This window comes from Corvus kubaryi, unplaced genomic scaffold, assembly GCF_017639235.1.
Source record: "Corvus kubaryi isolate FWS band 111438036 unplaced genomic scaffold, C.kubaryi_AGA036_p1.0 37357, whole genome shotgun sequence".
Lineage (NCBI taxonomy): Eukaryota > Metazoa > Chordata > Aves > Passeriformes > Corvidae > Corvus > Corvus kubaryi.
This window is the reverse complement of record NW_024581117.1, coordinates 10,347,613-10,374,778: the sequence shown is the minus strand read 5'-3', so window position 1 is coordinate 10,374,778 and position 27,166 is coordinate 10,347,613. Positions and strand designations below refer to the sequence as shown.

The 27,166-nt window shown below is 38.3% G+C and overlaps 1 long non-coding RNA gene across 1 annotated transcript in view; it reads right to left on the bottom strand.

Moving 5' to 3' along the window:
- Positions 1-27,166, bottom strand: part of LOC121667253 — a 143,426-nt gene that overhangs the window by 26,086 nt on the left and 90,174 nt on the right. The window contains exon 3 of the long non-coding RNA XR_006016987.1: positions 17,038-17,141. This is a non-coding gene — a long non-coding RNA (uncharacterized LOC121667253). The remainder of the gene's footprint in view (positions 1-17,037; positions 17,142-27,166) is intronic.

Genomic DNA, 27,166 nt, shown 5'->3' with positions numbered 1-27,166 from the left:
GGAGTCCCTGGTGGTCCACCTGCTTCCTTTTAGGTACTGCTGCCTCAGGCTCTGGGATTGGTAATTACTTTATGCAGTCAGCACCAGTTGTCACCTGTTTCATGGTTTTCTCCTTCATGACTGGTGATTTGTACCTGTCAACATAACAGGCATCAGCAGGTGCAGCCACAGTGGGTGCCAAACTGAACCTGGAACTGTGACAATGATTCCAGCAGCTCATTTCGGGGACTCGATGGTCTCATTTTTTCTAACTGCCTTGAAAATGTGCCCTATTCCCAAACTGAACAAATCTGCTGTTGTGGAAGTTTTTATGCACTGAGTATGAGACATACATTTCTTTAACCATCAATGACCCTGCTAGGGGTTCTAAAGTCCTCAGCAGAGGAAGACCCACACAATTACATCAACTATTGTGATGGATACTTTCATCAAGGGCATCAGTAAAAACTTAAGGCTTAAAGATGAAGTGTTTACTCACTTTCATTTGAAACTCAAGCCAAGACTGGAATTGAGGTTTCAAATGCTTAAAAGATAGTGGTCACCACACTCTGGTGCTTCTTCCCATCATGACACAAAGCAATTCTTACATGAGTGAAAAGTTTCACTGCATTTCATACGTCCACCTGGTCTTACAGATAGGATCTAAGGAAGAAGAAATACAGTAGCATTCATGTATAGTTCCCAAACATCTATTGAAATATATTATTAAAAGGCCATTAAAAAAATACAATGTAATGAGCTTTCTCATTTTCACAGAAGGTAATGATCTGGATATTTGACTCTTTTTCTCCTATTTCATACTACTTGGATCCTTTGTAAATAATTTTTTTAACACTTTCATTGCCACCCTGTCATTAGAACCTTGCAAAAACACCAGGAAAAAAAAAAAAAGCAAGCTGAAATTCCAACCTAGTAGCTGGACTGCAGGAGATAAATCTTTAAGTGAACACTAATTATTTTGTAACTTGCAACAGAATTTATTAAGAACGTGAAAACACCATGCTAACCAGTATAATTGCTCAAGGTTTTATCGTTACATGTACAACACAAACCCCATCATGTCTCATGCAGAGTACTCAGCCACCTTTTTCCAGTCTGTTCTTCAGTGCCATTGCTCTCTACAGTGTGGATACAGAGATGCTGTTAGCAAGAATTTTGCCTGCTTCTTTATAAGCCTGTGAGATACTTTTCTCTCTCATGAAGATAGTAGCAGAGTTCTATAAACTATGAACACCTGTGACCTTGCAAAGCCTTGTTTATGGTACAGTAGAAAAATATTTTGACAATGGATGTTTTAGGATTTTAGCCAATCACCCCAGGGGGTGGCTGATCCTTTGTCCAATTAGACTATGAAGAAAAAAGTCTATAAAAGAGTTTGTAAAATAATTAAATCAATCAATCTTGCTGCACAGTTCCTGCCTGCTGGATCTCTCTCCTCTCCTCCCTATGGCTGTGGGATACAGTAATACTACAGCACTGGAAATCTGGCAATCCAGAAGTACTGCAAATGCCTTTTGCACAAGGATGAATGTTCCCCAAGATAAGGAAAAATGGTATGCAGTAACTACCTGAATTATGATTTCCAGAAGCTTTGAGATATCACAAGAGGCAATGCAAACCAGGAGCCTTGAAGTTTCTTGTTTCTCTAGCACCTATGGCGTGACAACAAAGTTCACAATGCTAAAGAAAATTCCAGCTACAAAAAGGCCTTTGCCTTTATTAATCTCTTAAGCTTCCCAAATTTGTCTACTCCTACTCCTTTATTACTGCACTTTAATTTTTGCCTCTGCTCGTACTCTGAAGCCTCTTGGAAAGGCGGACTCTATTTATTTATTTAAACACATTGTCTAGATCCAAGGTAGCTGTAAAGTAAACTTGGCTACTGCCAGAGATGGATCTGTTTCAAAATCTGAGGCTTGTGTGTTTTTTCCCCTTGAAACACTTAACAATATAGCTGGTAGTGACATTCGGGCTGACAAGCTAAGAAGTATAACAACCACCTCATTTTGTAGGTTAGAGGATTTGAAACAAGCATTTCAGAGCATTAAGAGATTACTGCTCACAGAGAGGAAGACCTGTCCCACACTCTCCTCCATTTTAGCTGATTCCTTCTCACTTAAGTGTTCCAGGGTGTAGGATCAGTAGGACACTGGTTCTTTGACTGCAAAAATTACTACCGAAAATCTTTGCTGTGCCTGAACCACATTCAATCATAGCCATAGAACTTAAAATTAGACATTGCAGGTTTAAACAACTGGATACATTATTTTCTAAACCATTTTGCAACTTTGTGCCGAGGCTTCCAGTTTGTCTGCTCTAGTAACATCACTGGATTTACTTTAGAGAAAAACTGTGGCAGGAAGACCAGCCTGCAGCCTCTGTAAGTCTGCAACTGGCTTCACTTAATGACTCATAAACACATAAACGCTGACTATTTTCCAAGCACCACCAAACAGAATGTCATGAAACCCTTCCCCTTTATTCTCAGTGTTCCTGAAGCACAGTGCTACATGAAAATTCCACTGTCTCAGAGGCTTGCTGCTCAACCCAGGCAAATCATTTACCTACCTGCAGGCTTGGGAGGGCAGCGATTTTCTTAGATAGGACATAGACATATGACACCTCTTTGAAAGAAGATGCCATCAGAATACAATCATGATTACTTTCTTTTTAATGGCATGTATTTTTAGGTGGTGTAAAGCAACAGGTTAGCTCCAGGACTCATCAAAGGCCTTTTTACAGTACATTTTCACTGAACTCTGATTCTTTTTCAAGAGGCTCCCCTATGAATGCTGCATGAAAGCTAAAAGAGAAAGACAAGGCTGATGCAGCTCCTTTTTTCCTTTTTCTCTGCCTAGCACAGAATCTCTAATCACAGTTTTTAAACATCTGTGGCTGAATTCAGTGTTACTGAAAAAGCAATGGTAATGAGAAGAGTCACAGCCAAAGTGTGTGGGATATGTCTGTGTAAGGTCCTGTTGCACTCAGCCTTATCTGACTTACCACAATTCTTGATTTCTGCTCCTATTGAGAATGCCATGGCTTACCTTTCCAGAGCACTTGACACGATCATACTGAAGGACTTTTTCATCCTATTGATTATCCTTTGGCTGTTGTTATACAACTGCTCTATGTTAGCTTTGAGAACTTGCTGTTTGAAGTCACATAATTATTTGGGCTTAGGGTTTCTTGTTCTTGCTTTCTGCATTTGCTCAGTTTCTGTCCCAGGTGTGTCTTAGTCCCTGACTGATGTCCTATGGCACAGTCACTGTTGTCAGTAGATATGAACCTCTCATGTCCTTAAGCCACTCCCATTCTGAAGACAAAGACTGTAGTAGAGAAATTCAAGGCTCTTGCCCCATGTCCTACTTAATGCCATTAAAATGTCAAAGTTTCTGACTCCTATACTTCATCATTCCAACCTCTGCTCAAGAGAGACATGTTGATTAGATCTATTTGAGAGCTTCTTAATTTCAAACTATCTTAATTCATCTGATCTCTCAACCTTCTTATGTGTTCCACTTCGACAGCCTTTGAGTGAGCTGTTTCTCCATGTGGCACTCTGAGGGCTGGGGCTCAAACAGAGGCTGCCCTAGAAGAAAATCAGTAAGTGACAGAAAGCAATCCACCAGCAGTGGCAAAGTAAAGAGGGAAAAGAAATATCAAAGATGCAGCCTCCAAGTGCATTAGAGCCCCTGTTCTGTCACTGCCTTGCCCCATCTGCTTGTACATTGGCACCTCCTTATTGCTCTTTGGCAACTGAGGAGACAAAGTGGTAGGAGAATAGGTCTGCTCCACTTCCTTATACTTGGAAAACCATAAACCCATGATGGTTACTAAGGCACTTAAAAGTAATAAAACTAAATATACTTGGTTAAGATGGCTATGCAACTTTGTCTAGAAATTTATTTTTAAAAGCCCCACTTTCTTCGTGGGACTGATGTGCAAATATTGTAGCAGTAGACCTCAAAGCAGAAACTTCAATAAAGGGTGGATGGGGTGTCAAGTGTTGCCCTTTTTTCACACTAGAACATTGAGCTGTCAACAGAAAGAGTGATCTGAGTTCTAGAAAAGATTCTCAGTGGTGCAGCTTTCCCTGCAAATGAGTTCTCTGAAGGATAGCGTAAGAGCCACTCTGGCATGTGAGGTTTCCTTTCCCTTACTTCGAGATGTTGTAAATCATTAACTGTCCCTGAAATGTTGCTACAGTTGCTAGGCAGAGGCAGTTAATTTATAAAACTTCCATGTTGCCAGGAAATCCAGATTTAGGCATTTAGAAGAAAACCATTTAGAGCAAAGAGGGTGGAATGCAAAGAGGAAAGAGAAAATCTAAAATATACTTAACACTATGTTTTTCTCCCAAAAAATAATTATGCCTAGTGAATTTTTTTAGAATCTTTATATTATCACATATGGTACATACTTAATTGGAGGCAGCTGAACTGACAGGAATAATAATATTCCAAAGTTGCTGGGTATTCTGATGTGACATCAGTAGATTTTTTTTTCCCATTTAATAGATCATTCTTATTTTTTCCATGCCATATTTTTGCAGACTATTTATCCTACTTTTTATTTTTCTATCTAACAATGTTCCTGGCAAGTTTTTCCAAGTAGCAGGCTAGCTGATTTACTTTGCAATGTGCCATGTTGGGCAGTACACCCAGCAGCTGATGCTGTACTGCATTCATTGCTTGCACCTTGAAAAATTACACAGATCTGAAAATCACTCCTTTTACTGGGCTGCTGAATTGCAGGTGTGTCTGTCATCATACACCCCTGAGATATGGAAAGCAGAGAATTAATCTAAGAATTTGAGTGAGAAGCTGCCCTATCTTTAGAGGAGAAAAGTCAGTTTCCCTGGATGCATGCTCTAAGTCTTTGCTTCTCATTTCTGAGATGCACAAACTTTTGTTTGACAAATTTTGATTTATTTTCTTCCCCCCTTTCTTCTATTATCGTTAAGAGTGCAATGTACAGCCAAATTAGACTTCAGGACTCAGAAATTAGATGTCTCTCTCAATATGCCTTCTTTTTCACTTCCCTGCTTTTTATCCTATACCATTACAATTGCATGCTTGACAGCTTTTTCATGTTGATTTTACTGAATGTGTTTGTAAAAGAAAAACAATTATTTTATGTTAAATATAATAATTGGAAGGGGGAAGGTCCCCAACGATACCCTTCACCCCACTAAATATGGAAATAAGTTATTTGTAAATGTGCTGACAATTACTTTTCCCAGAGAAAATATTATTCTTTAATTCTCTAATGACAAAATACTCCATGAGGCCTTTTGCTGTGACTTTTATCTGACTACAAATTCTGATGACTGGATCTTTACTGCACTTCAATAAAATAGGTGCAGGTCTTTGTGCATAGCACCAGCCAGTGTTATTTTAAACTCATCATTTAAAATGGCCTTTCAATTGCTGGAGCTGCAGTTGTTTTGAGGCATCCACATTCTGGAGGGCTTCTCATGCTTCCTATGGTGGCAGCAGTCACTGGAAAATAGAAGTTGCTTTAAAATAGTTTAAAAATAATTAAAGGATCATTTAACTTACATTAAGGCCAATGCCAACTCACTCGGTACAGATTTTATATGTCAGCACCTCTCGTCCCACAGGCATGGACAAACAGATGAACATAACTGGAATAGAAATGCAGAAAGACTCCTGATGTGTTGACTGTTGATCCACTGTGTTCCCTCTGCATCACCAGTCTGATATACAGATCTGCTGTATACTTCATACTTTTAGCCCTTCTAGGCCTAAAAACAGTATATCGAAAAAAACCTGCTTTTTCTGGACAAACTTAGAAATACTAAAAAAAAAAAAAAATTAAGTCAAAATCAGAAATATTTTGGCCCAGAATCAAAATATTTTGTTTTGGGAAAGTTTCACCTAAGACACTGCACACCTGCCAGAGACGTTCTATCCACCAGGATGGCCACTGTCCCTCCTTGTGTCCTACACTTGCCATTCACAAGGGCCATCCCTTCTCACAAGATTAAGTGAGCTGCTATGACAAGTCCTACCCATGGGACACAGTGGAAGGCAGATGTAGGGAAGGAGAACACCTCAACACAGAGAGCTGTTGCCCCCACCTTCCTTCTGCTGTCCCTCCTTTAGAAAAATATACATAAAGTGTTAACAGACTGGTTTTCCTGTGACGGGCAAGAAAATACATGTCCAAAAAATATTTCGCTTCAAGAATTTCCCCATTATCCTGCCTCCATCCCAGTCCTGATTAAATTCACACACACAAAGTAGCACTCTTTATATTATCAGGTATTTTCTATGAGCCATTTTTATTCCTTTTATCTTCCTACTTTTCCTCAGGAGCAGAGATTGTTGAACTGCTATTAAATATTATTTCTGGATGGAAAATAGGAAGAAAGGTTGATTTTCATTCCAGCTGAGCAAAACCTTTTAATTTGCAGAACCTCCCAAGCCACTCTAATCAATTAGAGAATACATTTATATTTTGTTTTGATCATCAACTAATTTTGATTCTTCCAGTTTGTTGATTAAGCTCTGATTAAGTATCTGCCTGTGACAACATCCAGCCTTTAAGTGGTGTCATATTGTGAAGAATCCATTCAAAATACACATTTTCTAACTTTTTATGACACCAATTTTGAAAGCAATAGCATAAAGAACAGTAAAGAAAGAGAGTGATCAACAGCTAGCAAACAAATCCTATTCACAACCAAAAGCTTATTTCCATGTGTTGTGAATATTTCTACTTGTCTATGGTAAATCAAGGGGTTCAGCTCAGGGATTACTGAATGGAGAAATGAGCAACAGCCTGGCATACTAATAGGGAAAACCTCCACAGGGCACTCCACCTTTTCTGTACTACAGACCAAAACAGATTTTTTTCAAACAATGGCGCTGTGAAGAAAATTCTCACTGAACTAGCACTTTAGTTAGATATATTTTCATCAAAGAACATTCTGATTAAGCAAGCTTATCTCTATAAAATGGCTGTATTTTAAAGGAAGACAAATTAGTTAGGACATCACAAGGACTGATCCATGACTTGCCCTATACCATGAAAGAAATATTAAGAACTCTAGTTTCTTTTTTCCCTCTCTACTTTAATCTCATCTTCATTCAGTTGCATTCCTGATTTGTGACCTCTTTTTTGCCTCTGCATTTTCTTTTTTTTTTTCTCACCAGAAAAGAAATAGGAAGGATGGAAGCATGAGGAATGTCTTATGACTAGGTCCAGAAGCAGCTCTGGACTCAGCAGGGCCCTGGCTGTCATCCTGCTTCCCATGATACACGGAAGACCAGCAGCACCAGACCCAGGATCCCATTGGAAGCGTTCCCTTTTCCTCACCGCTCTTTTCTGCCTTGGAAGATAATGCTCAAATTTTGGGAGATGGTGAGGGCCAGAAATGTGACACCAGAGACCTGAGTTGGGGTGAACAGATGTGATCTTTCAGCAAAGTGGAATAGATACCAGAGGGCAGTAGGGCAGGAGATTAGGTGCTAGCTTGGAATACGGTCCCACACATAAATACAGGGCCGAGCTCTTGAAAGCATTTCTTGATAGTGCCAAAAGGATGGGACGGACACACAGCGGTTGTACAGGACAGGAATATGCTGCTGCCAGGCTGTGAAGTCACAGCTGTATTGGATTTCTGCCTGAGGGGGGAGGAAGGTACAGCGAGGGGATCTTGAAAAATGCAAATGTACTTTAGATTTAGAGGAACTCTGCTCTCAAATAGCAGGGCCACACTACCACAGAAATACCTCAGGAAGAAGAGTCGATGATTGTTAAAATCATCAGACTGCAATGCTTTCTTGGTATACTCTTTGATCATAGGGGTATAGACACCCAGCTCCCAACACAGCCCAACAGACTCCTCTTTCCTGCTTCTTCCACAGTTGTCAGTTTTTCCTGTCAATTCACTCACTCAAAGACAGGTCTCACCTACCACATAACTGGAATGAGCCCTGGGTTCCACACATTAGTCCCTCTATTTGATAGAATTGAAAAAAAGAAAATGGGAAAGCTAAAGAAAGCTGATGTTAAGGGAAGACGGGTATTTTTTCTTGTAGGGTACAGGGTTAGAAACTTATTCTTTATTGAGGTAAAATAGGTTTTGAACACCTCTGATTAGCTGCACCTTCCCATTTTACAATAGTAAAATTAAAAACCAGCAATGCAAACAAAACTCACATGAAGAGTCATCATAGGAGCAGTGTGACACACCTGATGTATGCACATCTCCTCCACAGAACAGCATATTCCTAGGGGACCTCTCTTTAGTCTTGTATCTTCCCATAATCTATCATTTCTGAATAAATGTAAACCCAAGACATATTTAAAGCATTCACTGTTTTGAGCTGGCGGTAGGACCTGCGAATTTACCTCTCTGTCTCTGCTCTAATTATTAACATTCTGAGTTGCTTCACAATTAACAACTCTTCCAGGTGATTTGTTGGGAGGCATAAATACGAAAAAGTATTAGCTTTATAAATAGCAAGATAAAATATAAATAGCAATAGATCATGGTTTTGTCATATTAATAGAAAGTGAAAAAAATTCTTATCTCAAGTTTTCTGATTATTTTTCTCCTAAAAAATCTTAGACCTATGTGCAAAATATTTACATTTGTCCCTACTAATGGAAAGCCATAATTCTTCTATAGTTGCACAGTCTGGAGAAGAGATCTGGTCTATTAAGCAAGTGATCTTGCTTGAAATACTACCAATTCTGTGTCAACCCAGGCTAACAAATCCATCCATATTACACACAACCAAAACTCCCATCTGCTCAGGCAGTGAGCAAAAGCCACATGCATGCTCTGTGAGATGCTGCCTCCTTGGTGTCAAGGATGCTGTCTTGATGCCAAGTTACACTATTTGTTTTATGCTGCAGATACCACCGTGAGAAGTTCAGCCATGCCCACCCAAGAGCACTCTACATCCATGTTTCTCATGGGGTTTAACATGGTGCTATAAATAATCCCTGTGTCTGATGGTTCTCATATCCCTCATATCCAAGCCCTTAAATCCCTAGTACGGATCTGGATGCACCATGCCTACAGCAAGTCTATCTCAAAGGAGAAAAATACTTTTTCCAGGGCATCCCAGTTGTGACTACCACCCATCCCTACTTATGACTATGGAATAGCTGATTCCAGACAGACTGAATGAAAAAGAAGACCTGTAAAGAGTTTCCCATTCAAGAACTGTTGCTTAAATGTAAACTGCAGTTCAAGAGAGGCTGGATTGTGTTTTCCACTATTGGTTGGATTGTCCAGTCTTTTACAGTAAAAAAACTTGGCTTTCAGGAACTAAACTTGGCCTTCTGCAACTAAATCATTTTGCTCTAAAGGCTGCCTAGAGACTTTTACACATCCTCAGGTAGCAATGACAGATTTCAGTCTGCTGCAGTTAAAATATTTCACTTCAAACATGCTTTTAGACAGAATGCCAATATCTGTCATAATCAACTTCAAGCTCATGCTGAGTATCCTTCTAGTCTTTGCTAGTCCTCCTGAGGACTAGGTTAGACAGTTCTCACAAGAAAGAGTTTCCATTTAAATGTATCAACCTTTCAAATCTCAACCAGTAGCTAGTGTATAAGAGAATAGAGACAGTAAACCCGTTGGTTCTGTGAGTGTATTCACATCAGTGAGGCCACTCTGGGTGTGCTTTCCTCTTAGTTAGAAGCTGTGGATCTGCAAAACAACAAAGCCTTAACTATCAGTCCAATTAAATATTAATGAACAACATTCAGTCCAAATATGACACACCACACTGAATAATCAATTCCTTGTGCCAGTCTTGATGATGACAAACTTTATGTTTCTGTTAAGACATTTTTGTATGTTCTGCTACATCCCATATTTTATGTTAAATTATATATGTTTTACAGGCTAGGTAAGAAATCTAGTGAAATTACATAAGGCTGATCTCACTGCAAAAGACCAGGTATCTTCTCAATTATAAGTAGTTTGCCTATAAAACCATTATAAATAGGCTAGAGCTAGGATTTTTTTTATGTCTTTACATGTAGCATATTAGAAGTTCATAGTGTCATTCGGATGCAACTTTTATCCTGAGGCCATTGAAACAGGGAACATCCAATGGAACAATCAGAGAAGTCTTCAGAAAAGACAGAGGTTTGAGGGAAACACTGGATCCCTTTAGGGATACAGGCATGACAGCTTTAATAGTGGGAAGCTGTCTAGCTGATCTCAAGTTGTACTGTGGAGACTCCTCTTTCTACACATATCCAGGGGAACATGTCAGAAAGTGCCTCCACAGGCCTAATTCTATGATGTGGATTTTGACACACATACTGTTCATAGCCATGGAAGTAAAAGCTCCATAAAATCGAAGGAAGCAGAGTGTAAATTGAATCTAAATGGGCTCCAGCACAGTAAAAACATAAGCATTTCTTAAAATCAAGTTTTCTTTTCAATCCCCTCAGTAGTTTGTACTTGCATTTTACTATGCAATTTTGCTGACCAAGCAGTCTTAAAATAAGGCAGTTGAACAGAGCAGCTTCCCATCTTCTAAAGATGAAACAGAATAGAAATTGGAGATGACTATCAGTTACTCACCTTTGCTGTAATTATGGTGTTTGGCCAGTAGCTTTTATTGAGGTAGGTTAGAATTTATTGCTCATCCGAGATAACTGCTTCTTCTACATGAACTTTCTGAGGTTGCACTGGCCATTCAAAGGCATAGCAAATTTCCCAGGTGCCCATTTAAGAATATAAAGAAATCAAAAACTGAGTATTTCATGGAACTGTAAAAAAACCCAGGCTTTTAATCCGCTATAAAATAGAATACTGGTTCTACCCTGAATGGTGTGAAAAGAAGCTTCTCCATAATTCCATCGCAGAAGCAACTTAAAAGTTGTAAAGAAAAAAGAAGCAAATGTACGAAAGAAGAAAATGTCTGATTCTCTTACTGCGACACAGAAATATGGCAGTATTGTTAAGAAAAGATGGTAATTCCAAGCATTACATAAGGAAAGCAAAATTTGACTACCAATCAGTGGAGAAAACAGAAAATGAGTATCTTAATTCACCACCATTCCTCGCATGATTTCACTAGAACTGTACTTACCACTTCAGCAGAAGTGGCTGCTGTGCACACAGCAGATGCCAAGTCTACTTCTTGTTTCATGGAACGTGAAAGAATTATTGGAAGAACTGACAAAGTACTTCCACAGAACAGTTTGAGAAAGAGCACAAGACGACCCAGTGAAAGTCCAAATCTAATCACTAAATCATCCTGAACCCGCTAGAAATATGCAGAAGTCTCTCAAGAGCAACCACGAGTTATTTTCTAAGTACAAACTGAAGGCAAACTTCAAAAATTAAAAACAAACAATAAGCATAAGAGCACATAGAAATGAAGATCTTACGGTGGTTTTGGTGAATAAATGCTCTTAGGCTTGGTTTAATTCTGACTCAGTCACTTTCTGGGTTTTAGCAGATTCTACAGTCCCCTCTATGCACCAGCAGAAGTGTCTCCGACACGTTGTACTTTTGTCAGGTTGTCTGTCCCTGTTCCTTCTCAGCACTCTGCACTGTGCCACACATGCTCCTGTGCTCTGGGAGCTGCTCTCCCAACAGCATGTTCAATAGCTCAAAGGCCAGAAGAGTCTCCCTTCCTTTCCAAGGAGTCTCTCATCTCACAGGCATTTCCCTTCTGAAGAACAAAACATATAGATAAATAAAGTACATATTGAGCACCATGATATGGAAAAAACAGTTCAATATAAGTACATTTTTCTGTATATTTTTCCACGTTTGCTTTTATCTTAGAGGTTCTTTAAATTTCTAAATAATTTAATTAATTTGTGATGATTTTAATTAAACAACAAAACTCCATATATATATCTATATATTTCTATACCTATATATATATATCTATATATCAGTAATCATTACAAATGAAGTACAGATACTGAAGAACCCATCATTTTTTGTGTACTGGTACTTTACTCCCTGCTAATGGCAGGCTCATGCAGAGATGTAGGATGGGAAGGAAACTTAACCAAATAGATAATTATTAGTACTTAAACTTTTCTTATATTTGCCACAGAGACCAGATTTGACATCTTTATATCTTAATTAAACACCAATTTAGGAAAAAAAAAAGAAAGGATTTATTATCCTCCCTAACCAATCTGATCATGGTTTCTAACATTGAAATTTGCTTTGGTTCACCACCACCAGTGGAATTGTTCCAGAATTATATAAAACATTGTATTGGTAGAAAATACAGATTTCATATAGCAACTGTGATTGAGTACAAACACTAAATGTTTAGGAGGAAATGCTTTTCTTAAAAAATGTTTAGTAAGATGTCCTCTGGAAAGAAAGCCTTTTCATTCACCTTCTTAGCACCTCTGCCCAGCCACTGCTGTTCTTCCAGGCTGTGTAAAGATCCATACCTGGACAGACAAGACATTCAAACCAGTGCCATCACTGAGAGCAAGGCAGGCATGCTTTGGTCATCGGGCTTTATTTGGCAGATGACAGCTTAACAATTAACACAGGCACACATTAGAACCACGTGCAGAAATGCTGCCTCTCTAGTGATGGAGACTTGCTTGGAGTAGTGTGGCAGGAGAGAAGGCTTAGGAAGCAGGGAGAGGGAAAGGAAAATGGGCTTCAAGCTTGTTTCTGCTGCTGTGTAATAACAGCACACACTGCTACTACTGAGTAAGGCTGTTCAACATGAAAATCACTGTTAGATTGCAAGGTTAAAACCCCTGTCTCTGAGGCAGTAATGTTGTAACAACTGTTCTCAGGACACAGGGAAGTCACTGCTCACAGGAGGAGGTACTATATTTTTAGAGCAACTGGTATAGTTGGAAAGAATAAATACATTTTCCCTTGTACCATGTACCTTATTACTTCTCAGATGGAATAGTGTCCTTTCTCATTCTCTCCTTCTCTTATTTCCAGCTTTTAGGCTGTCATTTTAATGTACTTATCCTTCCTCTCCCTAAAGCAGGGCTCTTGGCCTTAAGTCTCCAAAATATTGTCTTATAGTCATCTAACAATTAAATAAGCTACCAGATTTAGAATGCAGTTACTATAACCCATTACTTTTAGAACATCTATAAGACTTGCATGATTACCTCCAGATATCCCTTCCAATCTCAACTATTTTATGATTCTGTGGTTACAATTTATAATCTTAAAAATTCATGAATCAAGACATGGTCTGCTGAGAAAAGAGAGAATGATAACAGATCTAAACAATTCATTTGCTTTGCCATTCCTTTTTAGGGCTCTTGACACTACTGTTGAGGAGGAAGGAGCAGATGCCTGGCAATCAGAAAGAAGTCAGTTAGTCATCTTGGTTTCATACTCAGTCCTTAAAGGTTTTCCAAATTTTCTCTCCTTTAAAAAACCAAAGCATCTCAGAGAAATACATTTTCATATGGGGGGTTGGCAGAAGGGATGGCTCAGTTGAATTAAGCTGAGAAGTCATGCACGGGGTTTCAGTGAAAACAAATCAAGCCCTTAATTGATGCAAACTTATTTGGGGATCACTAAATATGTAATGACCAGAATCAGATTATTTTGGACCACGGCCATGTTGCTCCCTACTGTTGGTGCAGTCCTTTGAGCAGATTGCTGAATTACTGCCGTTCACAGCAAACACTGAAAAACAACTTCTCCCTTTAATGTTCATATGCTCAGGAATCTCCCAACCCCCAGCACAGGGCAAGCAATGAGAACTAGTTGTTTATCAGGGGTTTTGATGGGGGAAAAATGCAGTGCCTCTTCTGTTTTCTGTTTTTTTTTTTTTCTGGATTAAACTTAAAAAGCAGAGCTTTTCCATTGTTGTTTGTTTTTCTCTTAGAGGAGTCATTAAAACTGATTGCTCTGGCTGATTTACAAGAACTCAGGTTAAAACAATAAAGAACTAAAATGCTTACTGAGACGATAATGCAATTTGCTTTTCTAGTTATATCATTGCAGGTGGGCACAGCTCTAAGTCTGAGCATTCCCATAGAAAATATCCTCCAAGCATCATGTTAATAGACAATAGAAAACAGTCAGAACAGTTTTCACAGAAAGGATAATTCCTGGAGGCAGAATATTTGCTAGCGAAATGAAATAAATTAACTTTTAAAATTAACACTGTGTGACTTATGCAGATATTTAACTAACCCCTTCACCTCCAGTTAAAAATAGTTTGCTGCTTACAGGAAGTACAAACTACATTAACCCTTTATGCCATCAGATAATTTTATTACTCAAAAGTCGCAAATTATAAAGGAAAAGAAACCATGTGATCTGAGAATTTCTATCCCATTCCTCAACTTAATACAAATGTGCATAATTGCAACCCTTTTCAAACTGATAATACTTTATTGTCAATCAAATCCACGCACATCTCTCCAAGAAATACTCCAAAAAAATACCTTATTACTTTAAAGCCAATGATCCAGCAATCAGCAGATGCCTGATGGGAAGTTGGCAGAGAATACTTTACCTGCTTGACTAGAGCTGTGTAGCCTGTGACAAAATTTATTGTTACAGATGTATCTCAACACTCGAATAGGAAAGCCACCCAGCTGTGGATATTTGGTGTAGTCTTTCCCCTTTCTTTAGCCTCTTATTGCTAAATCCTAGGAAGGAGCAAGAAAGACTCAAATGGATCAGCTGGTGCATCCACCCGCCCCAAATCAACTAAAGCATTTCTGACAGAGAGTTCTGTAACCACCCTAAAAACCTCCAGTGAGTACACCTCCCCAGCCTCTATATGCAATCTATTCTAGTTCTTAATGATCTTTGTCACTGGAGCATTCTTTCTACAAAGCTCCTTCTAAATCTGCTTTTGTTCCAGTTTAAGCATATTACTTTTTGTCTCACAACTTGAAGAGAACAGTTTGTTCCTCTTCCTCCTTGCAGAAACTTTTAAAATATTTAAAGCCTCCTGTATGTCTCAGTTGTCTTTTCTTTGGGCTAAAATCCAGTTCCTTCCATTTTTCCTCACAGGCCAATATGATATCAGACAAAGCAGGTAAGAGGACAAGACAGAGAATATGAGGCTGCATTCTCTACCACTACCTGGGATTTCAGTCTGAGGAAGTTAAAGCAGAGTTAAAGAAGAGTCAAGGCACTTTCCATACAGAAATTGAATTATGCTCACATCTGAAAACTTCTTCTACTTTGGCACTTCCAGGAGTCTTATCAAACAAACAAACCAGCTACCCTTCAGCAAAGTGGCAAAGACAGAGTCCAGAAAGGCTACAGGCAGCTACGACTACCTCTGAAACAAACTATGAAAGAGCATCAGGAAAAGTTTTTTCTCATTTCTTCTAATCAACCCAAAGATTCACATTTACATGGTAGAAAATATTTCTATTAGGAGAGTTTCTTCTTACGATATGGCAAATATTGTCCAAGTCACCAGGGCTGCTGGGCTGATCTCAGCAATCACTGGGTCCATCCGAGGTCTTTTCCTGCTCAGTGTGTAGGAGAGTGTTAACACTTTTTCTGACATTTGCTGAGATAAGCTCCAGGTTATCCAGCATACTTGGTGCTATTAAAGTCATGCCTGTATTCCTGATTGCTTTAAAATTCATCCTGGGCATTCCTCATTGAGAAAGCAGCACAACAGTACTGCACATTTGCAAATAAACAATTATTGTGGAAGATCAGTTTTCAAAATAGGAGAAACCTTTTACATCCATTTTAATATGAAAGCAGACTGCATTACCAGGTTTTTGGTCACCTACTTTGTATGTATTAGAAGTGTTACTGATGAATTCAGTACGTCCTACAGTACCTGTGCCTCAGAAAGGCAGGGGCAAACAGAAGCAGAGCTGTACCTCTGACAGTGAAGCTGTGCAGAGGCACTTTGTTTAGCAATACAGTGCATCCTAAAGAATATGGGCTGCATGCTTGCTCACAGAGAGCTGGACAGTATTTAATGCCCACTACAAATGGAGGATGCAATTCCTCACTAAGAAAGCAATCTCAAAATTAAATCTGAAGTTGGATGTACGTGGCCAAGGCCCCTTATGTTTCTTTGCTGAGGGTCCTGAGGAAGGAGACCATTACCATGATGTACTCAAAGCAGTGTAGAGGAAAAAAGCATAGCTTCACAACATCTGATAGAGATTAGAAATGTTTGGTTGCATTCACAGATCAAACAAGTTATGAAATCCATAGCTATTTAGATGACTACTGAATTTGGAAAAAAAAAAAATCAAATGTACCCTATTTTTCTCCCAATAAATTGAAAATAGGTTAATTTCTCTAACTTTTCTATGTATTTACTCTACAAGGGAAGGTTAGAAGATAATTTTTAATGGATGTAAAACAGTGAATATGTAGGAGAGCAGCTAAGCCTCATAAGAATCCTTCTGATAATTGGGCTTGCTTTAATTATACAGATGAGAAGCCAGCAAATAGCATTTCATATGCAGTCTTTGAGAAAAGAAATGCAGTGCACAGTCCTATATACTAGAATTTTAGTATCAAAGGAAACATATTAATCCTTGCAGCCCCAGTCTATTTATTCTGATTTTTATGACTGAAAAAATATTGATCTGTGACAGCCAGTGAAACTAGTAAAGAATAAAAACCCTAGTTTTAAATCACAGAGGATGCGTTGCATCTCTGTTGCAGCTATCCAGCTGGGGATACACTGGATTCCTTCTCTAGGTAGGGGAGAGGACTCTGAAGCAGAGAGCCAACAAAGAATTTCCTTAAGGTCACCCTGAGGCAGGGACAGAGCCATGCTGCCTGAGTTTCAAGCCTGTGTTCCTTTGACTACTAACATCAGGAACATTGACATCAGAGCAGTTTGCTACTGCGCCAGGTGACACCACTCTAGGATCAGTACAGGCAGTTCACACAACCTAACGAGAGCGAGCAGATTAATTTATGTCATCAGTATATGTCAAAGTGTAAATAAAGCAGCTGCAGGATAAATATGAAGCAAAACCTCACATTCCACATTGGCCTTAAGCGTCTTGCTTTATAAGCAATGCTTAATTCAGTGTTACGAAGATTGGGGTAATTACCTTTGGGGCAGAGATGTCTGTCACAGCGAGTCCTTGCTCGACCCTTGACGGATGACACTGACAGGCAGTTGGCATTTCAGGACAGTCCATGCAGCACTTTCAGGCTGTACAAGTGGAAGAAAAAAAAGAAAAAAGAAAGTAATTACAATCGCCAGAGACACAAAGCTCCTTCTGCCTTCATCCTTATTCTGTGAGCATTCCCCCTTCACCTTCCACATTATTAACCATGTTTTTAACAGTGGAATAGAAGCTAGCAGAGAAGCCACTCATCTAAGGCAGATGGGAAATGTCAGGTTGAAATCACAGGTTGGAGTGTGAAAATACAAAAGAACTCATGGCCTTTACAATTTTTTGGTTTGATTTGTGAATAAAATGTGGATACCTATGGGAAACATTCATTCTCCAAATGGCTTTGGCTAGTATAACTCTAAATAAATATATAAGCATGCCATTTGTCACTTAAAAATTTGGTAGTTGCATTCACATTATAATTGCTAAGTGATATTTGTGTTCAAAACAACACATTAATCATAAGAGACATGACCTTTAGAAAGATAACATTCTTGCTCTTTTTATTTGTTTGCTTTTACCTTGGGACAAGATACTGCATAAGTTAAGGTAGGTCACACTTAATACAAATGGAAGAAAGGAGAGAGTCATTTAAAACATGCCACCTATAATTTTATCTAGGAAAAATTTAGTTATATAGAATTTTTCCTATAAGGTTATACTGCAAATCTCTAAGCCAACTAGAACTCAATCCAGCTACTGCCATAAAAGACAATTAAAAATGCCTCTATAAATATAAAGGGGGGGGGGGGGCTAAGGAGAATCTTCATCCTATACTGGATGCAAGGGGAAACACAGTGACAAAGGATGGGAGTAAGGCTGGGGTACTTAATGTCTTCTTTTCCTCAGTCCTTAAGAGTAAAACCTGTTGTTGTCCAGGTACTCAGCTGCCTGAACTGGAAGACAGAGATGAGGTGCAATCTGAAGCCCCTCTAATCCAAGGGGAAATGGCTAGTGCCTGCTACAAGTGTTGGGATGAGAGGAAATGACCTCAAATTGCATTAGAGGAAGGTTAGGTGGGATATTAGGAAAAATCTCTTCACCAAATGGGTTATCAAGCATTGAAACAGGCTGTCCAAGGAAGTGGTTGGGAGCTATTTAAAAGGTTTGTACATGTGGTGCTTAGGGACATGGTTTAGTGGTGGTCAGAATATCTGAGATGAAAAAAAAAAAAAGTATACAAATTAAAAACAATAACTTTCATAACAAGTTTTTTTCCATGTTGTTTCAAGTTTTTTACCTTCAAAAACAAAAAAAGAGACACCACTGAAGCTGTAAAGACATTAAAGACTGCATAGCTCCAATATATCTACAGAAAGTTCTTTCTGTTTTACTCCCTTCAAGACTCTATATCATAGAGGTCATTTCAATGAAAGTCATAATGAAAAAGCCTGAAGAAAATATGCACTCTTTTACACTTGTGCACATGCATGAACATATCTATAATTCATTAAAACTTATGAGAAAAGGGATCAGAAAGGAAAAAAAAAATGAAGTTCATTCATATCAACCATCCAAGCTTTTTGGTGTGAAGGGGCTTAGATCAGTACCCTGCATTTGCAAATTCCATCCCCCATAATACAATTACGTGATCTGTCAGAAACGAAATTGAATGTCATGAAATACCGCACAACTCCATAAATAATTAGCGTTTCCATTTTCCAAAGCAAATTGATAAAACTGGTATTTGGCTTAGTTTTCGCACTCCAAAAACTGCTGTTAGGCTTGTGTTGTTAATTCAATCTTCCACCACTGGACTGATAAAAGCAGAGATTTTCAAATTGAACCCTTTTGCCAGCAAGAAGGGCAGGTTAGATTTAGAGGAGTTACAGGAGGTTCAGAGTCAACGAAAATGCCTTTTAGGAAAAACAAATAGGATGAGAATTTTTAAATTTACTTTTTTTTTTTAAGACTCTTCTCAAACTAGCAACTCTGGTTTTTTAATTCACTGAGAGGAATCCAATGGTTGTGTGGAATAAGCCATGAAACTTTCTGCCCATATATTTCAGCAGTCCTGAATTGGGCGTCATTTGCACCAAAGGCATTCTGCATTTTTGTGATACAGATATAATCCTCCAGAGAAACCCCAAAGGAGTACAGACCTCAGTGATCAATTGATTCTGAAAGCAGATCTTGTCCTTGCATTTGAAAGCTGTAATTCTATGACAGATACCCATCTGTGCATCTCAGTCACACATCAACCACATCAACTTAGCTTAAGGTCAGATATTTCTGAAAAGCAGATATTCGCTTCCTTAGTAATTAAAAATAGAAGCAAGCCTAAGCAGATGAAGATACATATTTAGGCAGTACTCAGCAAATACTACTTTAGAGTACATGCAGGAATCAAAGGATGGTTTGGGTTGGGAGGGACCTTAAAGATCATCTGGTTCCAACACCCTGCCATGGGCAGGGACATCTTCCCCTAGACCAGGAATCTTAAGTGACTCCTCTGACTATTAAGCCTTGAGATTCTGGCAAGATCGCTGATGATGTCAGCTGAGCAAGGCTGGCTGCTTGTTAGAAACACAACAGTTTAAAACAAGGCAATTGTCAATTTTGGCCCAGCCTTTGTTTCTGGAGAATGACATATAAATTAAGAATAGAACTGCTCAAAAATCAAAACCATCCTGCAGGGAATATCATACTCATTCATATGGAAGAAATGAGTCTTGGCTTATTTCAGTCTTGTTTGCCAGGAAAGCAATTCAAAAATCACCCAGATTAAACCTTTATCAATTTCAGCTGTCTACATTTCTATTAGTACATTGAATTGTTTTGGGACACAGACTAATGAGAATATGACAGCTATAATTTGAGTTTGATTTTGTACAATTTGCAGGTGCTTCCAAAGAATCCAAACACTGATTTGGACATTCAGAGAGAAAAAAAAAGAGAAAAATAAATAAAGAAATACACACTTAAAAATGCATGTAAGGTAGTCAGATTACTGGGTTTCCCTCTAACAGACTAATTTAGGTTTGGACTCTAGATCTTTTTATTTATCTTTCACATGGCATATGAAAATGGCAACAAAAGGTAGTTTCCTCTCTACTGGAAATTGAATGAAGATTTTTATTACTGTTTTCGTTAATAATCATGTATGACATTCTGTCAAGAAGTAAAAAAAGACACAGACATATATTCTAAGAAGTCATCCAGCTAATATATCAATATGCTATTATTAATATACAGCATCAGACACAAGTTTAAATATTTCACACAGTGTGAAATTTTAACCTTACTTTTCTAACAGAATATGCTAAAACCAAGCAGATCTCATCTCCTTGAGTGCAGAAAAGACAAGTGAACACACCAGAAATAGCAGGTATTAGTGCCTGGGCCACGTGTTGTTCAGGAAGAGGCACTGTGGTGTTGACTGCAGTATTTACATGCCTATGTAGGTTACACTGGTCTAAAATAGAAATGCTCACGCAAGTAAGAGAATTCATATCCTGAGAAAGGTGACACAGAAATGTCTGTCTGTGATTTATTGATTTTTAATGCCGAGTAAGGTCAGCTCAGCAGCAAGCAGATATCCTGTATTAACTATGCCTTTCTCTTAGGAATACACAAGGAAATTTCTGGTAACCAGATAGAAAGAATAACTTGTTAGGTTCACAGAAACTGTGGATTAATATGGTCACTACAGAACCATATTTTCATGATTAAAAACACATTTTCAAATATTTCTTCAAGCTATAGAGATCACCTGAATATGTATGAATATGGAACAGAGTCCATACTGCCCTCATTCTAACTTGCACACTTGATTAACCCAGAAGAGTTCACAAATATGTCCCATTTCCCTGTCATTATATCTCTCTGTCAGTCTTAGCAATGGCTTTTAAAAAAATACAGCAGGGAAAAAAACCCCACAAACCCAACCTAACAGGAAATACTGTGGTTACACCTTTCTATAGCCTGTACTCCTACTGTCTGCTGACAGCACAATGCAGACCAGATTCCCTTGCAATATCTGAACCTTGGCTGTCTGTCTTGTTAATTGACCACCAGGAATGACATGTAGGGTTCCTGAAGATTAGTTTGGAAGCTGGGCAAGAAGCCAAGAAAGTTGTGTGGCAGCCACACCAAAACCCTGCCATGTCACAGCCCTTCTACTTTTCCAGAGATTTGGTACGAGTTAAAAGAGTACGAGGAGTACAGAGTGAGGTTCAAGAGCAGTTCAGATGTAGCAGCAATGGTCTACGTGCACCATGACACGTAACTCATCCTTTGAGTGCTGTTACTAGTTTTCAAAAGAAGCAATGAAACACTGCTGGTTCCAAACACCGAAAAGGAGTATAAAACCCAGTGTGCCATGAGAACCAAAGCACCATCCAGGGGATCAGCAGATCTAAATGACTTTTTGATGGTAATAATTGCTGACTGACCTTTCCCATTAACTAACTCACATGTCTACAGCAGACACTGGAATATTCATCGTGCCCTAGCAAGAGGTTAAGTGGACAAACTCATCCTTTAGAAAGAATTAATAGTCGCCATTTATAAATACAACTGTTTTTCAGAAAGATACTTTTCCACAATGTTCTTGAGGTCTCTATCAGCTCAGATCTGAACAATACCACTGAAAAAGCCGTATACTTATGTGGCAAAACCACCCCAGAAATGGGACTTGAGTAGAACTGGACAGAATTACCATGCAACTGAGACACTAGGCTGTGGCTCATTCAGTGGTTCCAACAGTAATCTGGGACTCTGAAGAATTGGGGTCCACTCTCCTGCTTTGTAGCACATAACCAGTGGAGTCTGATGAGGTGACTTTCTGCAGCTGTGCCTAAACTTCTAGTCTGCAACATGGGAGTATTGTTCCTTACTTCTCAGAATGGAAAAAAGATACATTAGGCAATTCATTCTGTATGCAGTGGGACAAATAAAGCTTCTGGGTGTATACATTTTCCCCTGTACCTCACTTGCTACAGGGTATCCATCTTTTTTTTTGTGTGTCTCCATGACATCTATGCCGGAAAAAACCAGGATGTGTAATACCTAGTTCAAATAACAGTTGGCCAGCCAATGCCTCCTTCCTGACTTGCACACCAGCTGCTTCCAGCCATATGTACAACAACTCAATTCTGCCAACTTGACCCTTAGTAAACAATGATTTATGGTTTTCTACTCTATCTAGCTTTCATTTTTTTTAAATCAAAGTGCAAGATTCACACTGTGACATTATTACCCTTTGAAGCTAATATTCTCTCAAAATATTGTCCCTTAAATCAGGAAAAGGATGAATCTGATACCTCCTGGATCTGCAGAGTGGGAAGGTTAGTCACAAACAGGCAAGAGTATGGGGATACAAATGGAAAATAAAAGAAGGATGCACTGCTTATAAGGAGATTTGAAATAGGAGAGCATTATCCATCTCAGGTATCAAGATATGTACTGATCATTCTGGCCTGAGGTTACAGTGAAAGAAAAAGGTTTCTCAGTCAGGTAGAGTATTTCCCTTGTGGGCTTAGTCTGAGGTGTCCCATTCACCTTTTCATCATTTCATCATCTTGGTTCTTTTGGGACCATAATGGAGGACACATTTAAAATCTGCAAGGAATCTAAGGATCTCATGAACTTATATAACTTTGAAATGCACAAGGCCTTTTCTTCTCTTCTAAGAAAACATAATTCCAGCCAGTTTAATTGTGACAATGTGGACTTTGGCACCTCAGGTTGAAATTCTGGAAACCTCCTTTACACATCCAGACTGAGGGCATATGGGTCATACCAAAAGGACTTCTTTTGGAATGGCTTGTGGGCATGGAAAATTGGCTGAAGAGTCCTAGGACAAAAAGAATTTGGATCCTGCATGAAGACTTGCAGTGGGAATTCAGTTTAAGCATGTGCTCCTAGGCAAATGACAGCTTTCCTAGTATTGCCATTATGCATCTTTTTCAGTCCACTGCAAGAAAAAAAAAAAGATACTGAAGCTGGTTTTAATTGCATTACATAAAATACATGATTACTTAATTTATTTAAATACAGCTGTCAGCGCTCATGTTCTTACTCTTTCTGAGATCCTGAAAGAGACAAAAAAGTCTCTAACACACTGAAATAAAGGTCAGCACTTTATTATATCACTTTGTCTTTGCACTGCTCTTTCACCCACAATATCCCTTAAGGATGTTCTTTACTAATGTTTATCTGCTACCCAGTCAATAATAAGAAGACTGTGTAGATATAACACGATCGTCTTCTCACCATTGCTTAAGCTGCTACTGCTAATCTAAAGTGAACGCAGAAATTCACCATTTTCAACACAAAGCCAGGTTTTTAGATACCACTAAGCACACAATTTAAGTGAGCTACAGTTACAAGACCCTATACTAGAGATCATATAGAAACTAGAAATACCACAATGGGTAGATCAGAACATTTGCTTGCTGGAAATACTTGGCTTCTTCACAGAATCACAGAAGGGCTGGCAGGGAACTATGGAAATCATCCAGGCCAATCTCCTTTACTCAAAGACTGCAGGTTGCTCCAGACTGAGTCCACTGAGGTTCTGAATAACTCTGAGGAGGGAGACTCTGCAACCTCCCTGGGCAACCTGTCCCAGTGTCTGGTCATGCCTACAGCAGAAAGTTTTTTAAATGTTTAAATTTCCTGTGGTTAGCTATCTGCATTCTCAGTTCAGAACTGTGTCCATGTGAGTCTTGTCATTTTATGTTGTAAAAAGTCTTTTAAGCCAATTAAGACACAGCCAACATGTGCAACATAATGATAGAAGACAACCAGCATCCTGGGATCAGCATTAGAGTAAGTTTTCTGAGCCATACTTTGGTGAATGATTTTAGTGGGTTGACACAAGAACTGCAGAAGGTAAGCTGATTTGTTTTGTGGTGTGTTTGTGGCAGTTTTTATTTAGAGGCATAAAAAGAAGTTGCTGGCAGAAGCAAATTAGGTTTGATTAATGTCTACATTTGTCTAGTACATACAAAAGCCACAGGACCTTCAAACCATATTACAGCTGTTCTTGGGCAGCTCTGCAGAGAGTCGTGCTGTAGTCAGAAACAGCATGACTTAAATGCACTAGAAAAGGGTTACATCATTTCATAAAGATGCTTCACTTAGGCTTGTTCATTTTATATTTTAAATCAATTGTACTTCATGCTGGAAAATACATCAGGACCCAAGTGCTCTTTTTAAAACAGCAGTGAATTTCTTAAGAGCAAGGAAAGACAAATCATTGACTTTAATGAAAAACAACCTTGAATCTGATCTGGAAAATAATTCCCTATGAAAAAATAATTGTGCTGATCCTACCAAACAATTACACAGGTGCTTCGCCTTATTCATAGCAAGCCCCTAGATAGCAACCTCTGTCCTCACTATACAGAAACAATTCCAGGTGGTCTCAGTACCCACAGATTGCCATAACCCACTGTCCCAGTGTGCCTGCACACTCATAAGAATGGACTGAGTGCTTCTGTCATCCTTGGAAGACATGGTGCCATCATCTAAATAACTTCAGTGTATATGTCTCATATGTTTCCTCTCAGAACACCATAAACAAGAATAAAAAATAATCTACTGCCAAGACAAGTCTCCCTTCACTTTTTTTCTTTTATGTACTTTTCCACAAAGGGATAGGAGAAGCACATGAGTATTAGAAATCCAAGAACTTAACCACTTTGAAGTGTCTTGGGAGGAGGCCAGATAGCATAACTAATTTAAACCTCTGTGGTCTATTCAGACTCCCTACTGATCTCAGAAACCTGTGTTATTTTCAGCTATTGCCCGTCTTTGAAACATTAAGCTCTGAACTCTGAAACATCTTTTCATGTTCTTGGAAAACACATAGTATCAATGCTACAAAAATTTAAGTAATTGATCTTCATCATGTTGACATTAATAATTTTATATAAAAGCAGTCATTATTTTTCTTTGCTTAACACTTCTCTCATTTCTTCTGTTCTTCACTGAGACACTCAATGTTTTAAGCCATATCACCTCACCCTCTTCTCCTTTGTCTTTTCTCCTCCTTTCTTTTGCAAGACAGGTGCATTTTAATAAATCTTTTAATTTCTATACATAATCTCGTAACTGTGATCTTTCCCATAGTAGTTTACTGGTCCTAAACTCCTTCCATTTTGGTGTTCATAGCTTTCTGATACAGAAATACCCTGGGAAAAATGCAGTTTTCCAGACAGAGCCATACCGGAGCCAAGTCAACATAAATGATTAATTCCTATTCCATAATGCATGTATCCACAGTACTACTCAAATTCTTTCTGGCCATTGGTGCTGCTTTGTTTCAAATTTCAATTCCTCCTCCTTTATCTAATAACTCCCCATCTGCACAACTGGTTTACAGATTTCTTGTGTCACTGTTAATTATTTGGATTATTTTTTCTAAAGCTGTTTTCCTTCATTTTTCTGAGCTGAAAATCACTTTCGTGAATTCTAACCTTTCTATCACCTTTCTAGCATCTTTAGCCTTACCTTCTAAAAAGGAAAATAGCCTTTCTGTAAACTCTTCAAGCACTGAGTCTGATTTAATTCCATTTGCACCTGTTCCTCACGCAGCCATGCATGATCAATACCACCAGACAATTGTATGACCACAAATTATATCTAGTGTGGACCTGTCATGTGGATAATTGCTCTCCAGCTCAATCATTTTTGATCTCACACTGCTATCAGTAAACTTTTTTGAATATGCATCCCATATATTTGTATTTATAAATAATATAAATGTGCTACTTTACTAGCATATTATTTACATTATAAAAACATACATAAAAAATGAAAATGAAAAGTTAATGGGGTAAAAGTGAAATAGACACTATTTTAAAAAATATTATACTAATGGTACATAAAATATTCTCTTCCACACCCCAATAGCTGGGAGTGCACTTTGGAGTGCCCTGCCCTAGCCCTTGTCCAGGATACATTTCCATGTACATTTCTGAAGAAGTGAGAAAACAATGCTCAATATCCCCTCTGTTTAAACAATACTAAGAGTTTGTGACAAACTGAGGAAAAAGAGACCATTGCTCAATCTAGCCTCACTTATCTAGCAATACTGCAGGATTGTTATTTCTGGTTTTAGCTTTACATTAATTGTCTTCTGCAGCTGAAAAGAGGTCTTTGTAGTTCCTCATGTGAATGAATTAAATGAATTGGGATGCCAAACTCGACATTTTTGTTGTTCTTTTCAGCACATCATAACCTTGATTACTTATAAATGAAGTGAATATGATCTAGATGAAGATGAATAATCATTGCTAATAGAAGAAATGAGGTGTTGTGTTCAGGAAGTTTCTATTTTAATTATGTTTCCCTTCAATAAGTCCACAATAATTCAAACTACAACATATGAGACACTTTGGTATATTTCATTTTTTATAGCAGCTCCCATTTTGGAGAAGCTCAGTTTTAAAAAGATTTGTTCTGAGGCTTTTTTGGTTGGGTCTTTTTGTTGGTTTGCTGGCTTTTTTTTAAATCTGACATAGGCCAGGACTGTTAAAGAAGGATAATAACAAACTAATCTCTTTGCAGTAAACATGATCAACACTGTATCTAAAAATATAATGAACTGAGGTGGCAATAATTCCAGACTTTCTACCAGCTTAAGCATTAATATTTTTACACTATAGACTGTATTTTATTTTCAGCCAATGTTTATTTTGAATGAAATGCTGTTCACAGATCACCACTGATATCAGACCAGAACTTCAGAGCTACGACACTTATACTTCTTAGTTTATCCCTAACAACCATAGCATTTCATAAGAAATGCACATTATAGTTACCAGACATAAACAGCATCCAAAAAGATGACAGCTTCCCTGTTCAGTGTATTTACTGAATACCATTATACAGTGATATCCCATTTTGGTTTAACTACTGATTTTCGATTGTTACAATTAGTGTACATCTCAATTCATATAGATATAACTTCTCTCGGGCGGGGGAACCAAACCACCAAATCCACCACCACTAAACCAAAAAAGGTATGCTAGAAACTTGAATAAAAGACAAACACAGTCCAAATCATAAAATAAAGAAGACCAGTACTGTTTTAATTAAACCAGTATTA